Source organism: Sciurus carolinensis, chromosome 5, assembly GCF_902686445.1.
Source record: "Sciurus carolinensis chromosome 5, mSciCar1.2, whole genome shotgun sequence".
Lineage (NCBI taxonomy): Eukaryota > Metazoa > Chordata > Mammalia > Rodentia > Sciuridae > Sciurus > Sciurus carolinensis.
In genome coordinates, this window is record NC_062217.1 from 60248857 (window position 1) to 60264809 (window position 15953).

Sequence of the window (15953 nt, forward strand, 5' to 3'; positions counted from 1 at the left end):
CACCAATGAATTCATAGCTTTCTGGGTTTGATGTTGGGAGTTTGGTGTACAAGTAAGCTCTTTGCTTCCCAGCTGCCATGAGGTGAGTAGTTTTGCTCTACCACATGCTCCCTGCCATGGTGTTCTGCCTTACCACCAGAGAGATGGGGCAGAACAATTAGAGGGAGAAACCTATGAAACCATGAGTCAAAACAAACCTTTCTTCCTTTTAATTTGTTTCTCTCAGGTATTTTGTCACATCGATGGAAAACTGACTAACACAGAACCCAACCTTATAGAACTTACTGGAGGCAACTGCATCAGGAATAAATTGCTATTTGAAGTCCTATTTCTTTTTATTTATTTATTTTTTATTTATTGTCTCTAGATATACATGACAGTAGGGTGTATTTTGACATGTTATGCATACATGGGATATAACCCATTACAATTTTGATCCTGTAGAGTTATACTGGTTGTGTATTCATATTTGAATATAGGAAAGTTATGTTGGGTTCATTCTACTGACTTTCCTATTCCCAACCTCCCTCCCTTCCCTTCATTCCCCTTTGTTTAATCCAACTTCTATACTTCCTCTCTCTACCCTCCCTTGTTTTGAGTTACCATTCACATATCAAAGAGAACATCTGACATTTATTTTATTTATTTATTTATTTATTTATTTATTTATTTATTTATTTATTTATTTTGGTTGGAGGAGGACTGGCTTATTTCCCTTAGTATGATCTTCTCCAATTCCATTTGTTTACCAGCAAATGCCATAATTTCATTCTTCTTTATGACTGAGTGATATTCCATTGTGTATATACACCTCATTTTCTTTATCTGTTGAAAGGTATCTTGGTTGGATCCATAGCTTGGCTATTGTAAATTGAGCTGCTACATACATTGACATGTCTGTGCTACTGTAGTATGCAAGTAACAATAAATGTTGGTGAGGATGTGGGGTAAAGGTTTACTCATACATTGCTGGTAGGAATGCAAATTGGTGCAACCACTCTGTAAAGCACTGTGTAGATTCCTTAGAACACTTGGAATGGAACTACCATTTGATTGAGTTATCCCACTCCTACGCTTATATCCAAAGGGCTTAAAATCAGCATACTGCAGTGACACAGTCACATCTATGTATATAGAGTAATATTTCTGACCAAAAGTAGCGTATGTGAAGAAGCTAGTACATACTCAACACAGAAAACCATGAGGAAAGAGAAGGTGGAAAAACTAGAGATGGAAATCATCCTGACTTGAGTGAGCTTGTAGAACACGAGCTAAAAGCAGTTCTCTCAAGGTAAGTAGTTGCAGGGAAGGTTATTCAACAGGAACTCAATGCAAACTTAACTGGATTTTCAAACTGCATTTCCATAATCAAAGGTCTACTCAAGGAAGTGCAAAGAAGAATGTGATGTCACAAGTGAAATTTCTGATGTTTATCAAGAACATCAGTGACACATGTAAAAACCTGAAGGCCACATTTCTCTATCCATCGAAGTTAAGGAGAGAAGCATGCTGTCTTTCATCCATAGTTCTCAGCTCTGCAGAAAATCATACAGAAATGGAAAGAAGATGTAACTGTGGATCCTGAAACAACACATGCTAATATGCTTGTCTCTAAGTATTAAAAAGAAATCTGTGATGTATGTGAATAAAAACCAAAAGTTCTTTAGAATTTAAGTAGTTGTAAGATGTATCTGGGTTTCCTGGATTCTGATGGATTTGATACTAGCCGACATTACTGATAGGTCCAAGTGGATGACAAGTCTTAAGGAGCTCTGAGGATTTGTAAAGGTCTCCTTTCTGTGAAGGCAAAGTAACCCCTTTCAGGGTCCAACAGACACTGATAATTCAGATGTGGAATGTTGACTATGTTGCCTGACAAGCTGTTATGGTCTTCTACTAAAGGAGAAGGCTAGTGATATTGACATTTACCTGGACAATGAATTGGGTAGTGTTTCCAATTTATAATTTGAATGACAGTTCTCACATTCATTCTTCACTAACAGATTTTCTGAAACTTTAATTCTGTATGGAAATCAAAACCTCTTATAATATGTACTATTAAAGATTATGAAGGTCAAACAGTGATGTAGCTTAATTTTTTTCCTTGTGATTTATGGACAGATAGAATATTAAACAATAATCAATCCATTTAGAAAAATTTGTCAAATTTTACAAATTATAGACATGAGAGTTTTTAAAATTTGCTTCTCTTTTTTGGTTGTTGCTTTCATTCTGTCGCATTTGCAACAGAAATGTAGGAACTAACAGAGATGTGTTGATTAGAAACTGTTTCTGAAATTCTAAGATTAAAGTGTAAAGTTGTCATTTTACAACATCAATAAAGACATCGTGTGGGCATTTAACAATATCATCATCATCAACAACAACAACAACAACAAAACCTTTAAAAACTTGTAAAAATGTAGCAAATAAAGTGTACCAAAAGTAGCATTTGAGGAAATTTAATTTACACATTCTGATATGTGTGGTGAATTACAACATAATATATACAGTTAATTGTGGGTTGGAGTCATTTAAGGTGGAAACTAATAGGTATAGAGATGGAAGTGGAGAAGTTGGGACTATATCCCCTACCATATATTCTTCAGGCTACATCTTATGATATTTTTCTTTTTACAGTGTTTTATGAAAGTTGCTTTTATCTCATTTCACTTACATATAACACTGGAAAGGAAATATGGGAAAATTTTCTTAATATATGATTCTCTTGGGATAATTTTGCCAAATAAATTAAATCCCATTCAATCTTCAGTTTCTAAAACTCCATATCAGAGACAATATTAAAAAAAAATTAAAACCCAGTGAAAATGTTGCTATTTAAACAGCACACATATTATTGGGTTTCAGCAAATTATATTAATAAACCTTAAAATTCTTGACATATAAACACTCCATGATTAAAAATTTAAAATAGCTTTAAAAGTAGAACTCAAATGAATCAGACTTTTTTTTTTTTTTCTTTATCAGCTTCAGGCAATGAAAGAATTTGCTGTGTCTCTATGAGACATTTGAAATTTCCCTTATTTAAATTGTCCCAACTTCAAAGCATTCAAAATACAAATCCATCTTCTTTTGGCAGTCTCAATGTCAAAAAGTTATCAAAGGAACAAAACCCACCTTCAGCTTAATAAAATGATACTTTTTACAAAAGACATTTCCATTATCTTCAGCGGAACTAAACTCTATAAACAATCACCACAATACTGAATTCAAATCACTCTATTTATAAAAAATTGTCAAAAATAAGGAATATTAAAAACTCCAAAGAGACATAAAATCAGAAGACTCAACTCACTGTTAACAATGCGCCCACAGAAATTTGAGATAAAACCACAAAAGCTGAGGGAATAATAGGAAGAAATTGACAATTCTGTCTTTTATTTCCTCCCCTTTCTCATGGAATGAAGTATCATCACACATACTTTTCTCAATGTGAATCTTGATTTCAGACTTAGAAAAAAGAAAACTTACATGTAATTTACTTGCAATACGGGCAGCAGGGTCAAATAGATGAAAAGAAATGTTTATTTTTAGATTAAATATTATCACTAACTAATAGTTAGTAAATTAGTTCATTTTCTTGAGCCAAGATATTAACTGAATTCCAAGTCAGATGATTTTCTGATATTTGTCAAATTGCTTAAATTCTTTCAACCTGTTTTCACTTCTGTGATATGGGATAATAGTACCACCACACAAGTTTGCTGTAGATTCAATAGATTAATACATATAAACAACTTAGTATAGTAGCTGGCATATAGGAAGGGCTCAACAAATTTACTATGATTCTTATTTTCTTAATTTTGCCATCTTCACATATTGACTTCCCAGTGAAATGGTAGGGATTAATGAGGTAACATTTGAGCAATCTCCTTTGGAAAAAAGTTAGGTAAAATACTAGATCCATGAGAGCATTGAGGCCACTTTGGTATATTGATCAACTGTCTTACAGAGAAATGAGAAAAATTACATATGTTAATCAAAAAATTAATCTTATCCATCTATATTTCCAGGCACTGTGAGGGAAAAAATACACTCCAAACAATAAAACAAACCAAAAAACATTTCCTTATATTTTCTTTGCTTCTTTTTCATATGAATTTTGCTTTAAAATACAAAAGAAACTGCTCAAAGTCTTTTCTAAGCAAAAATACTGTTTTTCCCCCTCTGAGAATAGATTAAAAAAAAAAACAAACAAACAAATTTATAGTACCTGTTGGCTATAATGACAAGAGAAAGCTCTTCAATTCTAACAGTGTCAACCACTCAACTACACACTTGTCTCTCTTGTCTGTTTTGTCTTATTCTAAGGTTTTTAACTCACTTCCTGACATAAACTTGAGGTTTTCAATAGAAAAAAAAGGCAATTTGGAGTGATTCAGGCACAATAATCATTGAGGTAGAGAGAAACAAAGGAAGAGATCTTGCTAGAGTGAGAAGCATAAAAGCTACATGAAAGAAATAAAAATCTCTGGAACACTATGAAGGGAGTTCTAAGAGGAAAGTTCATTGCATTGAGCTCGTTCATTAAAAGAATTGAAAATAGAAAAAAAAAAAAAAAAATCCCTAACATTATGTCTCAAAGTCCTAGAAAAAGAGGAACAAATAAACACCAAAAGCAGCAGAAGACAGGAAATAATTAGAATCAAAGTTTATATTAGTCAGAGTTCTCTAGAGGAACAGAATCAACAGGAAGTTTGATTATAAAAAGGAACTTACCAGATTAGCTTACACAACCAGAAACTGGATAGTCTACAATGGTTGTCTGCAAGCTAGAGAACTAGAAGAACAAGTAGCTGTGTAGTCCAAGAGGTGGAAGCCCCAAGAACGAGAAGAATCAACTGTGCTACACTAGTCTGAGACCAGGGCTTCTGGAAATTATCTGGAGAATCAAATCACTGGGAGAGTCCACTCTGGAAGAGTGAAGGAGCCAGAGTACGAGATCCTTAGATGATGGAAGCAGCAATCAAGAACCTGTTCAAGAAGAGTTGAGCTTGCATCTACATCTGCTTCCTTGTTCTTCCAACTTTTATTCCATCCAAGCCACCATCCTATTGGGAAATGCTGCCCACGCTTAGGGAGGGTCTCCAATTCACCCCTTGTCAACTTGATATCCAAATGTGACTCTTCACATCATACATAATCTCCAAATTAATGGTTCATAATTCTACTAACATAACTATCTTTCACACAACCAAAAACATACTAGTTCTCTCCCCAAAATAGAAAGACAGAAACATTACTGATGTTAAGTGAATCAATCCTACATTATATGATGAATAACAGAAGAGTAACAAACATTTCCTCTTAATGCATGTGTAAGTATACATAGACATATTCTCCACAGAATAGGGAGGAAATATCCATGGCAATTACAATCCTTATTTCTGTAACTGGTCACATGGCCATAGTTGGTATTTATAACTACCTTCTTCTACTACCCATTCTGTGTTCCCTATACCTTCAGCAGGCACCTCAGCAAGTCTTGGCTCTTGACCAACACCTTCATTCCTAAAGGGTCTGAGACATTTGTCATCATGCCTGGATTGGGTTCTTGTAGTTTCCCATTGACCTTAGAAATAGGACAGGGGAATACCAAGAGACACTCTAAGGAATCTCCTGCACTCCAGGAGTATGCTTCCTTACCTCCATTGTGGAGTAACAGTCCCATGTTCCCTTGGTAATCTGGGTCAATCACCATCACCAGCACCAAACCTCCCTTCAAAGCCTGTTGACTTAGAGGCATGAGGAGTCCAAAATGGTCAGGAGGAAGCCTTAACTCCCATTTTAATGAAACCATTGTTGTATCTCTGACCTAAGCATTCCTCCTTCTGAAACTAAGACGTCGGCCTGTAGAGCATAAGGTTGCAGGGACAAGAAGCAATAACTTTCCTAGTGAGTTGCTAGGGGTAATGGTGAGTGATACCATTCTTGTTTATACCCCTTGACTCCTGTACCTATGAATTCTAGCAATAAGAGAGACAGTACCATACAGTGGATGCTTATTCAGAGCATAAACAGCCTTCTGAAGAACCTTTCCCCAGCCCTGCAAGGTATTGCAACCTTGCAGGTGCTGTAATTGCATCTTCAAGAGTCCATTCCTTTGTTCTATCAGCTGCTTCAGGATGGTGGGGAACATAGTAAGACTAGTGAATCCCATGGCATGAACCCATTACCTCACTTCTTTGACTTTGAAGTGAGTTCCTTGATCTGAAGCAATGCTGTGAGGAATACCAAGAGGATGGATAAGGCATTCTGTAAGTCCACGAATGGTCATTTGGACTGAAGGACTCTGTACAGGGAGGACAAATCCATACCCAGATTAAGTGTCTATTCCAGTATGGACAAAACGCTGCCTCTTCCATCATGGATATGGTCCAATATAATCAACCTGCCACCAGGTTGCTGGCTGATCTCCCTAAAAAGTAATGACATATCAGGGGCTTAATGTCAGTCTCTGCTGCTGGCGAATTTAGCACTCAGCAGTGGCTATAGCCAAATCCATGGTGAGTGGAAATCCATCCTGCTGAGCCCAAGCATAACCACCATCTCTGCCACCATGACCGCTTTGTTCATGAGCCCATTGGGCAATGACGAGTGGCTGGGGAAAGAGGCTGACTGCTATCCACAGATCAGTTCATCCTATCTACCTGATTATTAAAAACCTCCTCTGCTGAGGTCACTTTTTCATGGGCATTTACATGAGACACCAATAACTTCACATTCTTTGCCCATTCAGAGAAGTCTATTCACATACCTCTTCCCCAAATGGCCTTGTCACCAATTTTCCAATGATGTTCTTTCCAGTTCCCTGACAAGCTAGCCAAATCATTGGCTATGACCCATGAGTTGGTGTACAGTGACACATTGGCCATTTTTCCTTCCAGGCAAAATGAACAACCAGATGCAGTGCCTGAAATTCTGCCCACGGTGAAGATTTTCCTTCTCCACTGTCCTTCAGGTCATTCCAGAAAGGGGCAGCAGTGCTGCAGCTGTCCACTTCCGGGTAGTACCTGCGTATTGTGCAGAACCACCCGTGAACCAGGTGCTAGTCTTCTCTTTCTCTGTTAATTGATCATAAGGCAAACCCTATGAAGCCAAAGGTTCATGCTGAGAGACAGACGGCACTGCAGCTGGAATAGAAACCATGGCCACTTGGGTCATTTTTCATGCAACATACTTGTGCCTTTGGGTCCCACCCGCACCCAATCATGTATGTACCACGTCCTCTTGATGATGGGGTGCTGTTGCACACTTCCACATTTATGGCTTGGTGAGTCAGATAACACCCAGTTCATGATGGGTAGATCAGGTCACATAGCAACCTGTGGCTCATGGCCAAGTGTTCAGTTTCCACTAAGACCCAGTAGCAGGCCAAGAGCTGTTTCTCAAAGGGAGAGTAGTTGTCTGAAGATGATGGCAGGGCCTAGCTCCAAAATTCCAATGACCTCCTCTGTGATTCACCTTTGCACCGCCAAAGGCTCCAGACAGCATCCCTATCTGCCACTGATACTTCGAGTATCATGGGTCTGCTGGGTCATGGAGGAGCCTATGCAGCAGCCTGGACTTGTTGTAAAGTCTTCTCCTGTTCTGGAACCCAATCAAAGCAAGAAGCTTTTCTAGTCACTCAGTACATGGGCCAAAGTAACACACCCAAGTGAGGAATGTGCTTCTTCCAAAATCCAAATAGGCCCACCAGGCATTGTACTTCTTTCTTATTTGTAGGAGGGGCCAGATGCAACAACTTATCCTTTACCTTAGAAGGAATATCTCAGCAGGCCCCACACCACTGAATTCCTAGAAATTTTACTGAAGTTGAAGGCCCCTGAATTTTAGTGGGATTTATCTCCTATCCTCTGATATGCAAATACTCCACTAGCAAGTTCAAAGTGGTTGCTACCTCCTGCTCAGTCGGTCCAATCAACATATAATGGACCAGTATAAAACCTTGTTGAAGAGAAAGATGATCAAGATCTCTACAAATTAAGCTGTGACAGTGCTGGAAAATTGACATACCCCTGAAGAAGAATGGTAAAGGTGTATTGCTGGTCTTGCCAGCTGAAAGCAAATTGTTTCTGGTAGTCCTTATGCACGGGGACAGAGAAAAAAAAAGTATCTGCCAAATCAATACTAGGTACCAGGAGATGTATTTATCTGTTCAAGCAAAGAAACCACATCTGGTACAGCAGCTGCAATTGGAGTTGCCACCTGATTAAGCTTACGATAATCAACTGTCATTCTCCAAGACCCATCTGTCTTCTGCACAGGCCAAATAGGAGAGTTAAATGGGGATATTGTGGGAATCACCACCCCTGCATCCTTCAAGTCCTTGATGGTGGCACTAATCTCTGCAATCCCTCCAGGAATGTGGTATTGCTTTTGATTCACTATTTTCTCAGGAATAGGCAACTCCAGAGGCTTCCATTTGGCCTTTCCCACCATAATAGCCCTCACTCCATGGGTTAGGGAACCAATGTGGGAGTTTTGCCAAGTGCTAAGTATATCTATCCTAATTATACATTCCAGGACAGGAGAAATAGCCACAGAATGAGTTCGGGGGCCCATGGAACCCACTGTAAATCAGACCTTGGTCAAAACTCCATTAATCACTTGACCTCCATAAGCCCCTACTTTTAGGACCACAATAGTATTTTTGGATCTCCTGGAATCAATGTCAATTCAGAACCTGTATCTAGTAGTCCCTGACAGGTCTTATCATTGCCTTTTTCCAATGCAGTTACCCTGGTAAAAGGCTTTAGGTCCTTTTGGGGAAGGATGAGAGAAAAATTAACAGTAAAGATTTTTGGTACTATACCAGAGTCTTTCCTCAAGGGGACATTGGCTTCCCTTCATTCAAGAGGTTCTGGATAGGGCTGGGGATATAGCTCAGTTGGTAGAGTGCTTGCCTCACAAGTACAAGACCCTGGGTTCAATCCCCAGCACCAAAAAAAAAAAAAAAAAAAAAAAAAAAAGAGGTTCTGGATAGGTAAATTGACCCAAATCCAGGAAGTGGTTGAGGGACTGTGATTCTCTGCTGTTATGATCTAGGGAAGACTTTTGTACATTTGCCCTGGAATTTTTCTGCTTGTTTAAGTCAAGTAAGAATTTGGTGGATTTCCCATCTATTTGGCTTCTAGAAACACCATGATTAATTACCCAATGTTAGAGATCTACATGAGTCAGAACATTGTGTCCATTTCTTCTCCTTTGCTGTCCATTATGGTAACTACAACCACCCTGTCTTTGGCGATTGAGGACTGCCACTTGGCCTCTTCCTCCCCGAGATCCAATCTTTCCCATTGCTGTCCATTATGGTAACTACAACCACCCTGTCTTTGGCGATTGAGGACTGCCACTTGGCCTCTTCCTCCCCGAGATCCAATCTTTCCTATTGCCTTTGAGTCTTCCAATTGATCAATCTCAAGGATGCTGGTACTCCCATCACAAATTTGTTTCTTAGAGTTTTGGTGAAACACATCTTCTGGACTCCCCAGCTCTGGAGGAGAAGGTTGTACATGATAGATCCACTCCAGCATTCCAATCTCTCTGAGTCTCTGAATTCCCTTATCAACAGTAAACCAAAGATGTCAGGCATTTTCAGCTCATTTATAGTAGGCCATCTTTAGTCAAGCAGCCAAACAAACTATTAGTACATTTTTTAACATCGTGAGCTATAACATTAAATCTAGAATCTCTGCTTAATGGGTCAATATCAATAAATTCAGCCTGATCAAAGTTTATGTTCCTTCCACCATTATCCCACATCCTTAAAATTCATTCCCACACAAGTTCCCCAGACCTCTGCTTATATGAATTAGAAAACTGAAGAAGTTTCTTCGGAGTGTAGTATACCTCACCTCTAGGGACCTGCTTAGATTTGGATCAAGCTATAGGCCTGGAGTCAAAAGTGGGTGGTGAGGGTGGGCCCTGAGGAGTATTAACATTTTCATGCTGAGTAGCTGAATTACAGAAGGTTTTTTACTGTTCCATAAGCAAAACAGGATTAGTTCCCTCCAGGGAGGGTGGGGAAGTCAATGCCCCAGAGGGTGGGGATAGGGATGCCTCAGTCATGGCTAATGGTGGGACCTCAACAACTTCTGGTAAAACAAACTCATCAGAATATGGGGGTTCACCTTCCCAAATCCCTTCAGGCTCCTCCTGTATATCACCATCCCAACTTGCAGGATTCCATTCTTTTCCAAGCAGCGCTCTCACTTTAACCACAGACATATTCCAAGGCTGAGAGTTAAACTGTTTTCCTAAAAGCCAATTGCAGGATGAGGGTTTGTGTTTGGTTTTCAGCAACCTCAGCCCTATGACTACAAGACAGAAGAGTATCCTTCAGAACACACCAAGCAACTTTCAGATCTATTAAGCACGTCTGCAGCTGAGAAACTGAATTTCTGACCTCATCATTCTCCTTTGTTACTTTGTCCAGTGAAGCCAGAAGCAACCAACCAACATCATCATATTTCTTAGTTTTCCAGAACCTTTCAAAGTTATCATGTACAGAGTCACTGAATGTCTTGCTTTTTATAAGTGGTGAATTGGGAGCATCAAATGCATTTACTTTACAAATCTCTTTAAATAGTTCACACCACGGATTATCAGTGCTTTCCATAGTACTGGTAGGAAACTTTAGTAACTTTAGGTCTAATCAGTTTAGACAACCAACTATGAAACCCACAAAATCAAGTAAGGAAATTTACCCTTATAATTCTGTTTCTCCAGAACCACTCCTGGTACCAATTTCTGTATTAGTCAGGGTTATCTAGAGGAACAGAATCAACAGGAAGTATGATTATAAAAAGAGGACTTATCAGATTGGCTTACATGACCAGAAGTGGGATAGTCCACAGTGGTCATCTGCAGGCTAGAGAGCTAGTCAAGAAGTCCAAGAGGTGCAAGTCCCAGAACAAGAAGGATCAACAGTGCTACCCTAGTTCAAGACCAGTGCTTCTGGAAACTATCTGGAGAATCACTGGCAGAGTACACTCTGGAAGAGTGAAGGAGCCAAGGTCCAATGTCTTCAGATGATCGAAGCAACAATCAAGAACCTGTTCAAGAAGAGTTGAGCTTGCATTTGCATCTACTTTCTTGTTCTTCCAACTTTTATTCCATCCAAGTCACCATCCTACTGGGCAGTGCTGCCCATGCTTAGGGAGGGTCTCCACTTCAGTTCACTATCCCACATTCCAATCATTCCTAGACACGCCCTCATTGACACACCCAGAAGTCTCCTAATCATCTTAATCATTGGCATTTCTTAATCCAATCAACTTGACAATTCAAATTAACCATTACAGACTGAGATCAATGAAATTGAAACAAGAGGAACAATTCAAAAAATTGACAAGACAAAAAGTTTGTTCTTTGAAAACCTAAATAAAATTGACAAACAGTCACACTAATGAAGAGTAAGAGAGAGAAAACTCAAATTACTAAAATAGTCATGAAAAACAAAATATCACAATGGACACTACTAAAATACAAATGATAATCAGAAACTATTTTGAAAATTTATACTCTAATAAAATAGAAAATTTTGAAGACATCGACAAATTTATAGAGACATATGACTGAATCAGGAGGACATACACAATTTAAACAGGTCAATTTCAAGCAATGAAATAGAACATGCCATCAAAATCCTACCAACTAAGAAAAGTCCAGGACCAGATGGATTCTTATTTGATCAGACCTTCAAGGAAGAACTAATACCAATCCTCTTCAAATTATTCCATGAAATAGAAAAGAAGGGAACCCTTCCAAAATCATTCTATGAAGCTAGTATCACTCTGATACCAAAATCAGACAAAGACACACCAAGGAAAGAAAACTTCAGATATTGATCCCTGGTGAACATAGATGCGAAAATTCTCAATAAAACTCTGGCAAATCTCATACAAATACATATTAAAAAGATAGTGCTTCATGATGAAGTGGGGGTTCATCCCAGGGATGCAAAGGTGTTTCAACATATGGAAATCAATAAACATAATTCATCACATCAGTACATTGAAAGATAAGAATCACATAATTATCTTAATATGTGCAGAAAAAGCATTTGATAAAATACAGCATCCATTAAGTTCAAAACACTAGAAAAACTAGGGATAGTAGGAACATACCTTAACATTGTAAAAGCTATATATGCTAAACCCAAAACCAACATCATCTAATTGGAAAAAAATTGAAAGCATTCCTTCTCAAAATTGAAACAAGAAAGGGATGTCCTCTTTCACCACTTCTTTACAACATCACCCTTGAAACTCTAGCCAGAGCAATTAAGAAGAAAGAAATTAAAGGGATATGAATATGAAAAGAAATCATACACCCTTAACAGCCTAGAGGTTGGATAAGAGCCTTGACTGGAAAGTGCAAAGAGGTTCTCTAAAGTACTCCAATCTTAACTCTTATATTTAGGTGAAATAGTTGTAGATCTAATTCTTAATATGTTTCTGTGATTGTATAAATTGTACAATACATTCATTGCATATTTTCTCATTTAACATTGCTATGATTTAGATATCAAGTATCCCCATGTAAGTTCAAGTTTCTGTGATAGAGAATGTAAGAATGTTTAGAGGTAAAATGATAAGATTTTGAGAGTTATAACCTGATCACTTGATTAATCCATTGATGGATTGATAATTTGAATGGTTTACTTAGGGGTAAATTATAGGCAGTTGGATTGTGTCTAGAATAATTAGGTAACAGGGTGCACACCCTTGGGGATTATATGTCTTATCCCTGGCTCCTCTCTCTCACTCTCTTTGCTTCCTGCCTCTCATGAGCTGAGCAACTTTCCTCCTCCATGCCTTTCTGCCATATTGTTTCAACTTTCCTTGGACCCAGAGCAAAGGAGTCAGCTAACCATGAATGAGACCTATGAAACCATGAGCCCACATAAACTTTTCCTCCTCTAAGCTGTTCTTTTCAGATATTTTGGTCATAGTGACACAAGCTGGCTAACATAAATATAATAGAAACCTCAGAAAATTGATACATTGATCATTTCTACTATAAAGGAATACAATTTGAGGCCATAAAAATTTGAATGAATTATAAATTGGGATAGAAAATCAGAGTCTGAATGCTTTCTTTAAAAATTCAAACATCTACTATGTCACACTGCCTCATATATATGCTTATTCATTGGGAATAAATTGTATTATTTTCCACCTGATATACCTTGTAATTTTACATTAGAAGATTTTAGTTTTAATTTTGCATAAAAAGTAAGGGAGCTAAATAAACAATGAATTTTACTAGTATTTTCTCAATGACAATGTTACAGAAAACAAACTAGAGAAGCATGGTATTCAAGTTGATGATCAAGGAGACACAAAATATAAAATAAGAAATATGTTTATATTTCTTCTAATTTTTGATTTCTTGACTCTTTTCTGTAAGTGATCAGGAATTTAAGCGTTACTATGCACCAGGCTGGATGATTTTATGTAATGTTTTACTTAATCCCAATATTTGAATTAAGTATTCTGTTCCTTATTTTACAGATGAGGAAACGTGCATAATTATTGTATCCTTGTGCCAATTTTTTCTCCTTCTTGCATTGAATAAAATGGCCTCTTTCATCACATCCTCTCCAATACTAAGCACTTGTCTTTTGAAATGTGCTAATTTGATAGCTTAAAAATTGTATCTCATTGTTTTTGTTAAGATTTTTTTATTCTTTAATGAGGATGAAAATTTGTTGGTAAATCAGCAAAGATTTATAGACACAGCTATTATTTATTAGTTATTATGCATAGCATAGAGGATAAAAGCAGACAAAGCTACTGTTTTCAGAAGATTAGAGAGAAGAAAGAAAAAAGTTTATGAGCACCACAGGTGAGGAGAAATAGACACATCTTCCTTATGGTGTATAGTCTCCCCTTTTTGGACCTGGAGGTATGGTTTTTGAATGTCAATAGGGAGGGAAAAGGACATTCTGGATCACTGTACTATTGCTTTTTTAAAAAATAAGGATTCTAACAAATAAACTCTTTTACTCTTTGCATATACCTTTCTGTTTAGCTTTTTACAGCTTCCATAACCCAAAGAATAAAAACTTAATATAGCTCCTGATTTAAAAGTAAAATAATGGTTTTCACAGTGAAGCAAGTGTTGATCCTATTATATAATGTAGATAATAATATTTATATTTAAACTGACCAAAGAATTGCTAATCTGAGCATAGTTTATTTTCATGTGCTTCCAAAATATGTGTATAATTTTTGCTAATGTAGGTTAATGATCTTGTATTTTCAATGTTGCTTCAAGGATATCATTCCTGAAGCATAAGAAGAGAACCAATACCACGTTTTTAATGTCTTTATTTCATCTTTTTCCAGTGAGTTAATGCTGCCTTTTCAACTCTCTATAGTAAGTTAAATGCCATGGGCTCGGATTATCACAGTATGAAAGTCAAATATAATGATAAAGACACCTAATATTCATATTAGCATATCCACTTTTCATGAGTTTTCTCTTTGGCATGCAAAAATCACCCAAATTATCCTAGTACATTGATTTTCCTGGCCTCTTTTAATCTCCACAGTTGATGAGAATTGGAGTTCTATTTGGCTATGAGAGTTGCCTTCTATCTTTCCGAACCAAAGATTTAGGTGATAGTGGCATAAACCATTGATTGTTAAAGGAAATCATGAAGTTGGTGTTTTGCTGGGGTGATACATAAGCTCAATATGCTCAGGACTCTGGGTTAGCACTTAGTGATTCTCTTGTCTTCCTTGAAATAAGAGAGCTACATCCAATCAAGTTATCTTCTTATTAAAACAGAAAACACAAATCAGTTCAAGATGACCCTAAAAGTCATGTCTTTGGCTAGAACTTTTATACATACCCACTTGGATGAAATTGAAGAATACCTGTTCTATTTCTTAACATAATCAGTATAAAATCAGACCCATAGCAAAAGGAAAAAATATGGGACTAAGTGACATAGTTTTTGTATGAAAGGCATCTGAGAAAAATGTGTGTTAAAATCACAGTGCCTGATCAAATCTAATTAATTATTAAATTATATTAAAACAAAAGTAGAAAACAAAATTCATTGTAATTAAAATTGGACCAGGGTCAAATACTATAAAATTTCCAAATGTAAGACTATTCACAAACATCACATGCTAGACACACATACTAAAACCAAAGAAAAGTTTTTTCTTCTTGAACCACTTTTATATAAGTACCTCCAATTTAATTTAATTAATATGTTAAGAAATCATGGCTTGATTCCATTTTGCAGTGAGGAATTCAAAATTTATTGACCTAGTTCAACTTCAGTAATAAAAAGGACCATATGTGCTGTCAATTGAACAAAAATATTATGAGAATATATTTCTGAAAGGAGATGTTTTCTGTGCCTAACATTTTCAAGACACTTAGTATGTTTGAATTTATGACAATAAGACTTTCAGATTGTTGAAAGTTCACCCTTTGAAAATTGAACATATGGCAATTATGAAGCATATAATACACAGAACAAAAATAATAGCAAGCTTTGCATTTGGAAATTTATAATTACCTGATTTCTATCAATGTATTTTAGATAAAAGAGCATAATAATTTAAAACAAAAAATGAACTTAAAACAAAAAGAAACTTAAAATTTTATCAATCTCACTGAGCTTAATAAAAATATTTTAAATGTCAAAATATAAAATTAATGTCAATGCTTACTTTATCTTTATAGGATACATTTGTTAATTATAATTAAATGAATATGTTGTATAAACCCTACTAAATGCAGAATTAGCTTCATCTGTGTGTATGCTTCATATGATTAAGAAAGCAGCTCTACACTTCATTTTGTATTACTGAGCATTTTCTTTCAAATAAGATAATCTTTACAAGATTGCCTCCTATTATTTTTTGCTTTTCTTTTAGAAATTTAAAACCACAAGATGATTA

The 15953-nt window shown here is 36.7% G+C and overlaps 1 pseudogene; it reads right to left on the reverse strand.

The window, feature by feature from the left end:
- Window positions 1–5393: 5393 nt before the first annotated feature.
- On the reverse strand, window positions 5394–9557 carry LOC124985595 (uncharacterized; annotated as a pseudogene).
- Between the last annotated feature and the right edge of the window lie 6396 nt (window positions 9558–15953).